The sequence below is a fragment of the Empidonax traillii genome, unplaced genomic scaffold, assembly GCF_003031625.1.
Source record: "Empidonax traillii isolate 1590-97213 ecotype Southwest subspecies unplaced genomic scaffold, ASM303162v1 scaffold1825:size107166, whole genome shotgun sequence".
Classification (NCBI taxonomy): Eukaryota; Metazoa; Chordata; class Aves; order Passeriformes; family Tyrannidae; genus Empidonax; species Empidonax traillii.
This window is the reverse complement of record NW_020957018.1, coordinates 61028-71862: the sequence shown is the minus strand read 5'-3', so window position 1 is coordinate 71862 and position 10835 is coordinate 61028. Positions and strand designations below refer to the sequence as shown.

The 10835-nt window shown below is 44.7% G+C and overlaps 1 protein-coding gene across 1 annotated transcript in view; it reads left to right on the top strand.

Annotated features, from left to right (window-relative positions):
• The first annotated feature begins 4841 nt into the window (after positions 1 to 4841).
• The window catches only part of VIPR1 (vasoactive intestinal peptide receptor 1), a 67015-nt gene continuing 61021 nt past the window's right edge, over positions 4842 to 10835 (top strand). Inside the window, exon 1 of the mRNA XM_027908737.1 lies at positions 4842 to 4927. The gene's annotated coding sequence lies outside the window, so the exon portion shown is untranslated. The remainder of the gene's footprint in view (positions 4928 to 10835) is intronic.

The window sequence follows — 10835 nt, the reverse complement described above, 5'->3', positions numbered from 1 at the left end:
ACATCAAGGCTGCAGAGGAGGGGCTGAACACATAGACAAACTCTCCTACATGTGGCTGCTGATTATGTTAGGCTGGAAGTGAGATAAACAATACACTGGAAGCAAACTTTTGTTTTGGTCAAAGGAAAAGAGGCAAGTGGTCCCTGATGGATTTTTAACTGGAGCACGTGTCTCTGTTTTGGGGTAACACCACTTCAAGAAGCTGGAGTCCAGGCAGGGCCTGAAGAATGATAAGAGGTCTGGAAACTCTGTGTGTGTGTAAAATGAAAGAACTGGGGATGTTTATTCTAGAAAATGAAACACTGAAGGGAGAAATCATGACTTGTCTTTAAGTATGTGAAAAAAAGAAAACCTGCTACAAATAAGAAGTGGGAGAAGAAAAATTTCTATAACCAGTCTGGGTTGAACTAGAAATTTGGGACTTAAATTGCAGCCACAGTAATTAAGGGTTTCAAAACGTAGGCCAGTTCTTTTTGATGGTTCAGCAGAGAGAAGCCCAGGAATCGATCAGGATTTTGGGGGGCACTGGGGAGTCTCTGTCACTGGGGACAGTTAAAGGAAGGGACAAAAGCTTGTAGAAACCATTACTGGGACTTCTTACTTATCAAATGGGAATTAAATAGTCACCCCTTATGGACTGTCCTAATATATGTTGTTTTTAATTGGCCCTCAGCTTGTGGATGCAGTAGATAGGTGGTTAAAAGAATCCCAAGAATTGCACCTTTCCCTTCACTCTCAGAATCATTTTCATGCAGAATCCTGGGCTGGCTGAGGTTGGGAGGGACTGTGTGACTGTATGAAATTCAGTTTTTAACTCTCTACACAGCCCCAGCCATTCATTCCTTCTTTTGACCTGCAGAACAAACAGACCCAAAGGATTTGGAAGAGACACTCCTGAGGGAGGCAAGTCGTGCCTGTCAGTGTTGAACCATCCCCAAGCCACGCTTTGCTTCTAATCCTCCTTTGTCTCATTAGAGAATTCACTCACTGGAATTTGTTAAGCCCTTTTTTTTTTTTTTCCCCCACATTAAATAGATATCCTTGGGAGGAAATCTTCTTACAGTTCAGGCACTTGCTGGCTGGGATTGATTACACATTTCTCTTTCTCTCTCTCTAAGTTTAGCTGGGGTTTTTTTTATGTGTTTTATTATTGCTATTATTTTTTGCACTGGCAGGTTTTCCAGACCTTTAATCACTCCTGTAATGCCAGGCTGGGTTGTGTGTTGTGCCAGGTGAAATCCTCCCTATTCCCAAGCCAATAGAAATCCCTGTGTCTGAAGTTTGTCTCACTCTGCAAGCCGACCACCACCTCCCAGTGAAAGTCTCACAGTTATTATTTTTAAAGATGAAAAAGTGGACCCCTGTTGATGAACATTTTCGTGTATAAGAGGGGGTAATGTGGCTCCTCTTTGACCCCAAGTCAAAGCAAACAAAACAGTCACCCACAAAGGTACAGTCTCCACGTTTGGAGGGTTTGAAGACTTGGGTAGAGAAATCTGTGGCAGAGCAAGAGTAGCAGTGGTGTGAGTCCAAATTCAGCCCTCCAGAGACCCCTTCCAGCCAAATTTCCTGTAATTTGATGGTAAGACAGCACCAGGTACTATTTGTTCTGTGGCCACCACGACGCTTCTGCTGACTCCTTTCCCTGGGCAATACTGGGGTAATCCTTTGGCCAAGTTTCCTGATGAACAGCTTGTGAAAACAATACTGATAAGGGATAACTCACCCTTGTGTGACTTCACAGTTGTGTTGGATGAACCACTTTACGAGTTCCCACTCCCTGTTCTGTTCAGTGTTTGAGAGGCTCACAAGGCAAAGGATGAATGAGCAGGTGGGGCTGATTTTCTTCCCTGCAGTTTTCCTTGTCTCCCCTCTCCCGCCCTTATGCAGGTGAATCTGCGGGAGTGGATGTTCCCTGGGCTCTTCCCTGATGCTCCTGCTGCTCAGCATGCTGCTGCCTGTCTCTCAGTTAATTGATTCTGCACACTTGAAGGAGCTTTGGGGAGTCAGCAAAATGGGTTTTTGCCTTAGTTTCATACTTTCTTCCCCAGAACCAAAGTTGAGTTTAGTTACTATTGGATTTTTTTTTCTCTTCTTCTTTTTTTTTTCCTTCTCTTGACTTTCCAGTCAGGAAATTGGAGCTAAACCTGCAGGACTGCAGGGGTTTTTTTTGGGTAGCTGTCTGGTGTCACTGCTATCTCGATTTGATGTGCCAGGGAAGCCAGGAAAGGTCAGGCTCTGGAGGAGAAGTTACCAGGCAGGTTGGGGCTACTAAAGCAAGGAGGGGGTGGCTTTAAAGGGCTGATTAAAGGCACCATCACCACCATTTAAATTATCCTTCTCTGTCCTTTTTTTAAGGGTCTTTGCCCCATCTCTAATTGTGGGCAGATGGGCCATTTGCAGCCATGTGATGGATTCTGCACTGCCCCCTTCCCTGAAGCCACCAAGGAGCTTTCCCCTCGATAAAAATGGCCAGAAAATGCCCCAAGAGGTGTTTGCTGGAGACACAGTCTCGGTGAAGATTATTTTGGCTGTAATATAGAACCAGACAATTTTGGTTTAGATGTTCCAGCATCCCTCAAGTACAATCAGCTTAACAGGTTCTTCTGCTCTCTTGTTTCCAGCAGAAGTTGTGGGTTCTCGAGGACCTTTCTGTTGGTTGCTCCCTGTTTCCTGTTCTCTTTCCATCATCACATTTCACTGTTTGTTCAGCAGAGCCAGTGAGTCTTTCAGTGACACCCGGCAGACCTCCCTGTGGCTCCACATTTCTTCTTCATCCCATCCCACAGCCTTCCCACTGGCCACTTCCCAGAATCCCAGAATGGTCTGGATTGGAAGGGACCTTCAAGATCATCCAGTTCCAACTCCCTTGCCATGGGCAGGGACACCTTCCACTAGCCCAGGTTGCTCCAAGCCCCATCCAACGTGGCCTTGGACACTCCCAGGGATGGGGCAGCCACAGCTGGGCAATCTCCCTTAGTTTCCTTCCTGCTGTTGTATTATCCTCGTATCCACAGAATCACACTCTTTAGTGAAGGTAACAAAGTTTAGATCCACCGATTTTCACCTCACCTCCCACAACAGCAAACCTTATTAAAAACAAGCAAGCAAACAAACAAACAAACTATTGCTTACATTGCCATGATTTCCTTTTGATAAACCACGGTTTTTTATGTTATCCCCATCTCCACTTGCTGCCTCACTTTCAATAACACTTCCAATTACGTTTTTCCCTGAAGTGGTGTTCAAAAAGCCTTGTGTGCTTTTGTGCTCAGATTAACTGGCTGAGAACTGTCTGGGTCTTTTTGCCTCCCTCCTTCCTACACGAAAAAAAAAAAAAGCTTTACTTTTGTTGACTTTCAGCCAGATGGTTCCACTCCCACCATCCCATCTGAGCATGTTGTTCTCTTCTGAGTGGCTTTCACCTCACAACTGACAGTTTCCATGCTCCTGTTTGCCTTCCCAGCCAGCCCTGTTGTTGTTCTCAATTATTCAAGCTAAATCATTTCCCCCCATGTGCAACTATTCAACTCTGTAGTAGCAAAATTTACGTTTTCGCCTCCAATTCTTTGGAGAAGCCAGTGAACAGAAGTGGGGGCTGTAACTTCTCCTTTCTGGGGGGCTGTGATTAATTTTCACTTGAATTTCAGGACTTCTCTTTTCTTTTTTTTTTTTTTTTTTTTTTTTTTTTTTTTTTTTTTTTTTTTTTTTTTTTTTTTTTTTTTTTTTTTTTTTTTTTTTTTCCTGTTGTTGTTCTCTTTTTATTTATGTGGCTCAAAGACTTTCTCTGCTTGGCTGAGTTGCTCTTGACAGCCAGGGTGAGACTTCTCACAGTGCTCAGAGGTTTTCTGCTCCTTCTGCTGCTCTAAACATCATTTTCTTTCCTGATCCATCAGCTGCTCTGCCCAGGTGTCCTGATCCCTCCTAATGCCCATCTCAAGGTTTTGCCTTCCTAATTGCCAATATCCCTAAAGTGAGATTTGAGGTCGTTCTCTTGTTCCCGTGGAAAAAGGGCCCAACTCCTTTCCTCCCTACTCTTTTTTTTCCATCTAAATTCTCTTTTCCTCTCTTGGCTCCTTGCTGCCAGGCCAGGTTGTTTTGAGGAGAACATTTAAATGTTTCATATCTCTGACAGATGTGGACTTCACTGTACCCTGGCACATGGAAAGGTCTTTTAGAGACACACAAGTGCTGCCAGCAGAGACTGGGAGGTATTTAGGGGGTTTTTCTTACTGCTTTTGTCCATCTTTGCTGTAAGGGAGGAGTTTTTGGAGACAGACAGACGAACCTGTCAGTTTAGATGTGTTGTTTTGTTGTTGTTTTGGGGAGGGGGGAGGGTTCATGGATTGGGATTTTCGTTGGTTCTCTTGGTTTTTATTTTTGTTTGGGGTTTTGTGGTTTGTTTGGTTTTTTAATTTTGGTGGTGGTGGTGGTTCTGGTTTGGTTTTTTGTTTGGTTTTTGGTGGGTTTGGGGTTTGTTTGTTTATTTGTTGGGGTTATTTCGATCTTGGGTTTTCTGCCTTGGTTTCTCCCTCTGCCAAAACACATGACAGACACTACCTTCGTAGAACATGCTGAGATCTACAGCCAGTGGCACCACCTGAGGGAGGTCTGGTGACGCTGTACCACTGAGATTTCATTTTGCCATCTGAGCATTCAGTTCCTGCGTCATTTGCACCCTTTTACATTTTCCCTTTTAAACAGGCAAGGCAGAAACATCTTCCCTCGAATCCTTTTCCCCCACCTGTGCTGTGGACAGGAAAGGAATGACAAAAGAAAATGCCCAGTGGATTAAAGTAGAATTAATTATCTGCCTGAGCAGCTGTTTGATCACAGTCTGCTTGCACAGTGGGAGGTGGTTGCTCCTTGCCTTGGATTCAGGGATGGATGGGAAGCAAAGCTCTGGGATGGCAGCAAAGCTGGGGTGGTGAATCCCCTCAGGAAGCAAGAGGGTGATATCCTTGCTTCCTTAAAACCACTGTTAAACTCTTTCCTGGTCAAGCCTCGCCATGTCCAATCCCTGGAAGTGCTGAAGGCCAGGTTGGATGGGGCTTGGAGCAACCAGGCCTAGTGGGCTTGGAAAGAGAGGATCTTGGAGGTCCCTTCCAACCCAAACCATTCCACAATCTGTGTTCACAGCGTGGCAATCACTGGTGTGCTGTCTTGGTTTGTAACACAGATACTTCCAGCACCTGACACTTCACTTGGATCACCTGTTTCCCTCCACACTCCGCTGTGTGCTCAGCACAAGTGTCGATGTTTGGGATGCAGCCCTGGCACAGCATCCTGTGGCATTCTGGGATCCTGAGCCTTCCTGAGGGTGGTTGGAGCTGTCAGAAAAATTAGCTGTGGCCCTCAGGCTCCCGGGAGGACAGCAGTGTTCCTGTCAGGTGGGAGTGCTGCCTGCTTGCCTGGCTCAGGCAGCGTGGGGGAGTCGTGTCATGTCACATTTGTTCTGTTCCCCTGCCTGGCCGAGGCTCTCGGGCTCGTGGCACAACCTGTTCCACCTGGAGCTTGGAGTCCCTTTCAGCCAGGAATAGTAGAACAAATTTTTTTCATTATTCCCGTGTTTTCACGCTGACCCTTCCCACAGGACACTCAGAACTGTGTAGGGTGAGTGCTGATGGTTTGGACCGTCACTGCAGCCCTTGCTTTGCTGATGGTGTGGGAACACTGGATTTTCACTGGATTTCTAGACACTCTCCGAGCTTTCACTTCCTCTAAAAGTTAAAAGGAGCTGCCCATGTTGTTAAACCAAGAATGTTGTTCCTCAAACCAGACCACTGCAGCACTTCTGGGAACCAGAGAACACCCAGATTACTTTATTCAGCCCCCTGGTTATAAATAACATCCAAATCCATCCTCGTCCTGTCTGCTGAAGGTTTTGTGCAGGTTTTGTGGAGGTGCAGTGGAGAGCAGGCAGGACTGGCTGGGGGCACTCTGGGGTTGCCCAGGGCAAGAATCAGATGTGGATGGATGGGTGGATGGAAGCATTGTCAGGAATTGGAATCTGAGCCTTTATGATCCTTTCTGTGCCTGCAGCTGAATTAGGGACCGTTTCTTCAGTTCCCAGCAGGGAAGAGTAGATGACTTGGGGGCTGGAGGAGCAGCAATCCAGGGCAGTGTTAACACCTTCCTGCACATTCTCCTGAAGCCAAGGACCTTTTCTGAACAGCAGCATTTCAAAGCTGATACATCTTGATAAAAAACCCCCACAGCCTGTGAGCGAATTCGAGCACTCAGGAGACTTTCACTGAATTTCTCTATAAGGACCCTTCCAGTTACCATCTCACGGCTGCTCTGGGGAAGGATGGGGCTGTCTGGAGGGGAATCACTGAATTTAGACCCAAATGTGGGTTTATCTCATTTAACTTTAGTTATTTGCAGTCTAGACATGCACCCCTGAGCCAGTTGCCTCGGGCTCCCTGGATGAAACAGTCAAGGGTTTTCTCTTACCTCTTTTAGACAGTTCCTTTGGTTTGGAGTGACTCATGCCCTGAAAGCGCTTCCTTCTCTCTTCAGGTGAGGAAGGACAATCAGTGTGAAGCAGACAGCTGTAGATGTTTACATACAGACACCTCCTTTTTGCCCATGGATCCCCAGATCGTGTCTCTGAGTCCTGTCAGGCAGTTCTGGGTCTGCATTTGCTCTGTATTTCTGCTGTCCCTGTCGTTGACTGAGCAGATGATTTGCAGGTGAATTTCCCACAGAAGGTTTGATCAGTTTGGTGGGTAAGTTTTGGAACACTCTTTAAGAAAAGGAACTGAGTTTTATGCAAGCAGGCTTCTTACACCCAGAGGTAAAAGGAAATTAAAAGCAGCCAATGATGGGGAAAACTACAAGTTACTTTGCTGCCTCCAATTTTTAGAGCAGTCAGGGAGTGGAGTCCACTTTGCTGTCCCTGGGAATTCTTGGGATTATCACTGTTTTTCCTTTCTTATTGTCTCTCAACCATGGGAGGGATGTTACACCACTTTGCTCCTTACTCTGAATTGTAGGTATAATCACCATTGACCTCAGTGTTGCAGCATCTCTCTATTTATGCAATAACCTGGATTCAAATCCTTAGTCTGAGCATCCTGGGATGGAAATTCATACTTACTTACTCCAGATGATAATTTAAAGGAGCAAAATGTGCTTAAACCCAGCCATCGGAGCTGTCTCCTACTCAGTTGAGAGAATTTACTCAGGTGCTGCCTCTCTTTAAGCTGTTGTTCCAGGCTATCACTTCTCCCTTAAGACCCCAATATATGTGAGAATATAACACTTTATAAGTCTTTAAAAATCCCTGGGTTGGCAAGTCCTCCTGCACTGATCCTGCAAAGGCCACACAGGATGTTTGGTGTGTTTTAATCGTGGAAAATCATCCAGTTGTTGTCTCTGGTGCTGATATCTAACATTTACTTCCCCGTGTTGTCATGTTGGTAGCATGGTTTTGGAGTCTTAGACAAGGTCCTGTGGAAGAGAAAATAATTATAATATTCCATAAATACTTCTTCTTTTTTTCCCCCCCCCTTTTTCCCAAAAATGCCAGAGGTTTTGTAGCTTTTGACAGTCTTGTTGTAGGAAATTGTATCACCCATCATTATACATAAAAATCCTGAGTTGGTGTTTTTCTTTGGTTCACTCTCTTTTTTTGCTCATTCTTGCATTTTCATACAGTGTTTTTTTGGCTCAGAGGGTTTTTAGGAATAAAGCTGTATTTTTACTGAGGATATTTAAAAGGAAGAAACTGAAAAGAATCTAAAATCTAGTTTTAAGACAGAGCTGAAGGAAGTTATGGAAGAAATCAAAGCTGAGCTTGTTGTGTAAGAAGTTCCTTCAGTCCTGTGTTCCTAAAATAATGAGTGTGGATGAAAGCCATGGACTGAAACGAGGAGCTCTCCTGACAAGGAGCCAGAGATAGCTCCTTCAGGTTATGCTTCTGATGCTTGAAATGAGATCTGGCTGCTGAAATATTTCCTTTCCCTTGTGATTCACATGAGAAAGGGTTAAGAAACTTCACCTCCACCTCAAGCCATGAGTGAAATCAAGTTCTAGAAATTCGAGGAAGGCAAGAGAAGGAGAAGCAGCCCCTGATAAACCCACCACGACTTTTACACCTTGTCTTGGCCGTGCCAGGGGGGATTAGTGAAGGGGAAGGGTTTCTCGAGTTTCAGCTTCAACCATTCAAAGATAATCCCAAGAAAAGGGCTTAGTGTTCACTGTCAGAGCTTATGTTTACTTTTTGGATGGAAAAGGTGAATCCATGGGCTCCTCAGCCCCCTGTCTGTGTGGCCACTTGCCCACAGAAAGATGTCAAAGCCCAAAACCTCTTCCTTTTCCACGGGATAAAAACAAACAAAACCCAACACAGGAGAAAAAAGAACAAAACAACAAAACAAAACAACAAAACAGAAACAAAACCCCAAACAAACAACAACAACAAAAAAACCCAAAACAAAACAAAAACCCCAGAGCTGGGGAAGTATTAAAGTGAGTTTGTCCCAAGCTGTCTATAAAATCTACTCCAGCTTTTCTAGGAGGAATACACCAAGGAAGGAGAGTTATTTAGTCCCTTATCCCAGGGAATATCCCCCTTGACAGGCAAGAGTTGCAGCTCTAGAGGGATCTTTTCAGCCATGAACATTCTGGGAGGTGAATTGAGGCAGCTGAACTTGCTGCCTTGCTCACCATCACGCCAGATGTGCTTGTGACCCATCAACATGAAAAGACACCCTTTCTGTTTCCTAATGATGCCCCAAAACTGTGATATTTTCAGATGATTTTTTTATTCCATCTGCCTTTGCTGGCCTGTATCAATGACAGCTGTGATATGTGAGGGTTATTGCTGTTATCACTAAGGAGGGAGAAGAGGGTTGCTGTGATTGGGTTATTTATTCACTTGTTTAGTTAATGTGCCAAATGAGCCATAAACTCGAAGTCCTCCAGTGTGAATCTGTTTGTTGACCTTGGTGATTCAGTTAAAGGTCTGTAGGCATTCAGTTCACACATCACTGACCTCCCCCAGCCAAGCAGGAGGTGTTTCAGTTTGAACTAGTCCAACTGCAGTCAGGGAAGTGGGATGAAAGCCCTCAGAGCTGGTGCTTGCTAGCTCCCTGTGGACTGGGAATGGTAAAAAAAAAAAAACAGTTCAGACTGAACATAGAGCTTTGACTCAGCTAAAATTCAGGGTGATGTTTCCCACTGAGAGAGAGAAGTCGAGATACATCCCACTCTTTGCTTGTAGAATCATCATAAAATCATTAAGGCTGGAAAAGAGCTCTGAGATCATCCAGTCCAACCACTAACGCAGCGCTGCCAAGTCACCACTCACCCCTGTCCCCACAGCTTTTAAATCCCTCCAGGGGTGGTGACTCAACCACTGCCCTGGGCAGCCTGTTCCAGTGTTCACCCTTTTGGTGAAGGAGTTTTCCCTGATATCCAACCTAAACCTCCCCAGGACAACATGAGGCCGTTTCCTCTCGTCCTGTCGCTTGTTATCTGGGAGAAGAGACCCCCACCTGGCTCCCCCCCTCCTGTCAGGGATTGCAGAGCCAGAAGGTCCCCCCTGAGCCTCCTTTTCTCCAGGCTGAGCCCCCCCAGCTCCCTCAGCTGCTCCTGCTGCTCCAGCCCCTTCCCAGCTCCCTTCCCTCCCCTGGTCATGCTCCAGCCTGGTCATGCACCAGTGCCCAGCACAGGGGGACAATCCCTGCCCTGGTCTGCCTAACACAGATATATTTTCTCTTGGATTGTATGTTAAAAAATACATGGTTTTAAAAATTACATCTCTAATCAAGTTTCCCTGAGTGTATCACGAGCCCACTTTTCAGAATGCAGCCTCACCTCTGTTTTGAAAGGTGACTCAAAAGAAAATAGGGGGCCCCTGAGGTAAATATGCAACCTAGCGATTTTGGCCTGAATTTTTAGTGAAGGGAAGAAGTGGCAGTGAAGTGCTTGCTAATGGGCTTGGTGCAAAAATTGCTGCATAAAAAAAAAAAAATATATATATATATATAGTAGAAGCACAGAGTGCTTTGCCAGCCCTAATCGAGGTTAGAGCAATATGAATTAATTTAAAAGGGGAAAACTGGAGGCATTTGTAGATGTGAGATGAATTTGGCAACAGTTTAAGTCCAGAGAGTTAAAACTTGCCTTTGAAAAATGCAGATGTTTTGAAAACATTTCAGTCTTTATTTTTACAGCAAGTGTTCTGCGAATCTCTCACGCTTCCCCTCCTGCTTTTTCGAGATTAAAATAAAAAGGCAACAAGCACGGTAAATCAAAACAAAATGAATCTATGGCATTTTAGATGAGCCAAGATCAAATTTCCAAAGATCTGTTTCCCTTTGGGAATAAGAAACATTTGAGAATGAAGAGAACTCCAAATGATTCCCTCTCTTCTCGTGTTTGTTTTTCTATTTATTTTTAATTTGACTAGGAAGGCACATAATTAATTGTTTACACACCGCTAATCAAGGCCCATTCCCAACCTAAAGGAAATTACAATCTGAACCAGGCACGGTATAAAACAGGGAAAAGAGCTAATAGGCCAATAGGAAACAGTGAGAATAAATTTAATTATTTTATTAATGCTAAATTATTTTATAATGTTAATCCAAAGGGCAATTTACAGCAAACAGTTGTTCCTTCAAAGGATTTCTGGACCTTCCCCTTTACAAACTTGTCTGGCAAATATGTGGGTAGAGCAACAACTCACACATTTGGAAACGAGACAGGTGGAGGGCATGCTGGTGACAAGAGGACACAGGGATATGTGTGAGCTCCTGGTTCCTTCTTTTGGAGTAAAAAAATCAGTATTTTCACATTTTATGATTGAGGCAGTTCGTGCAAGG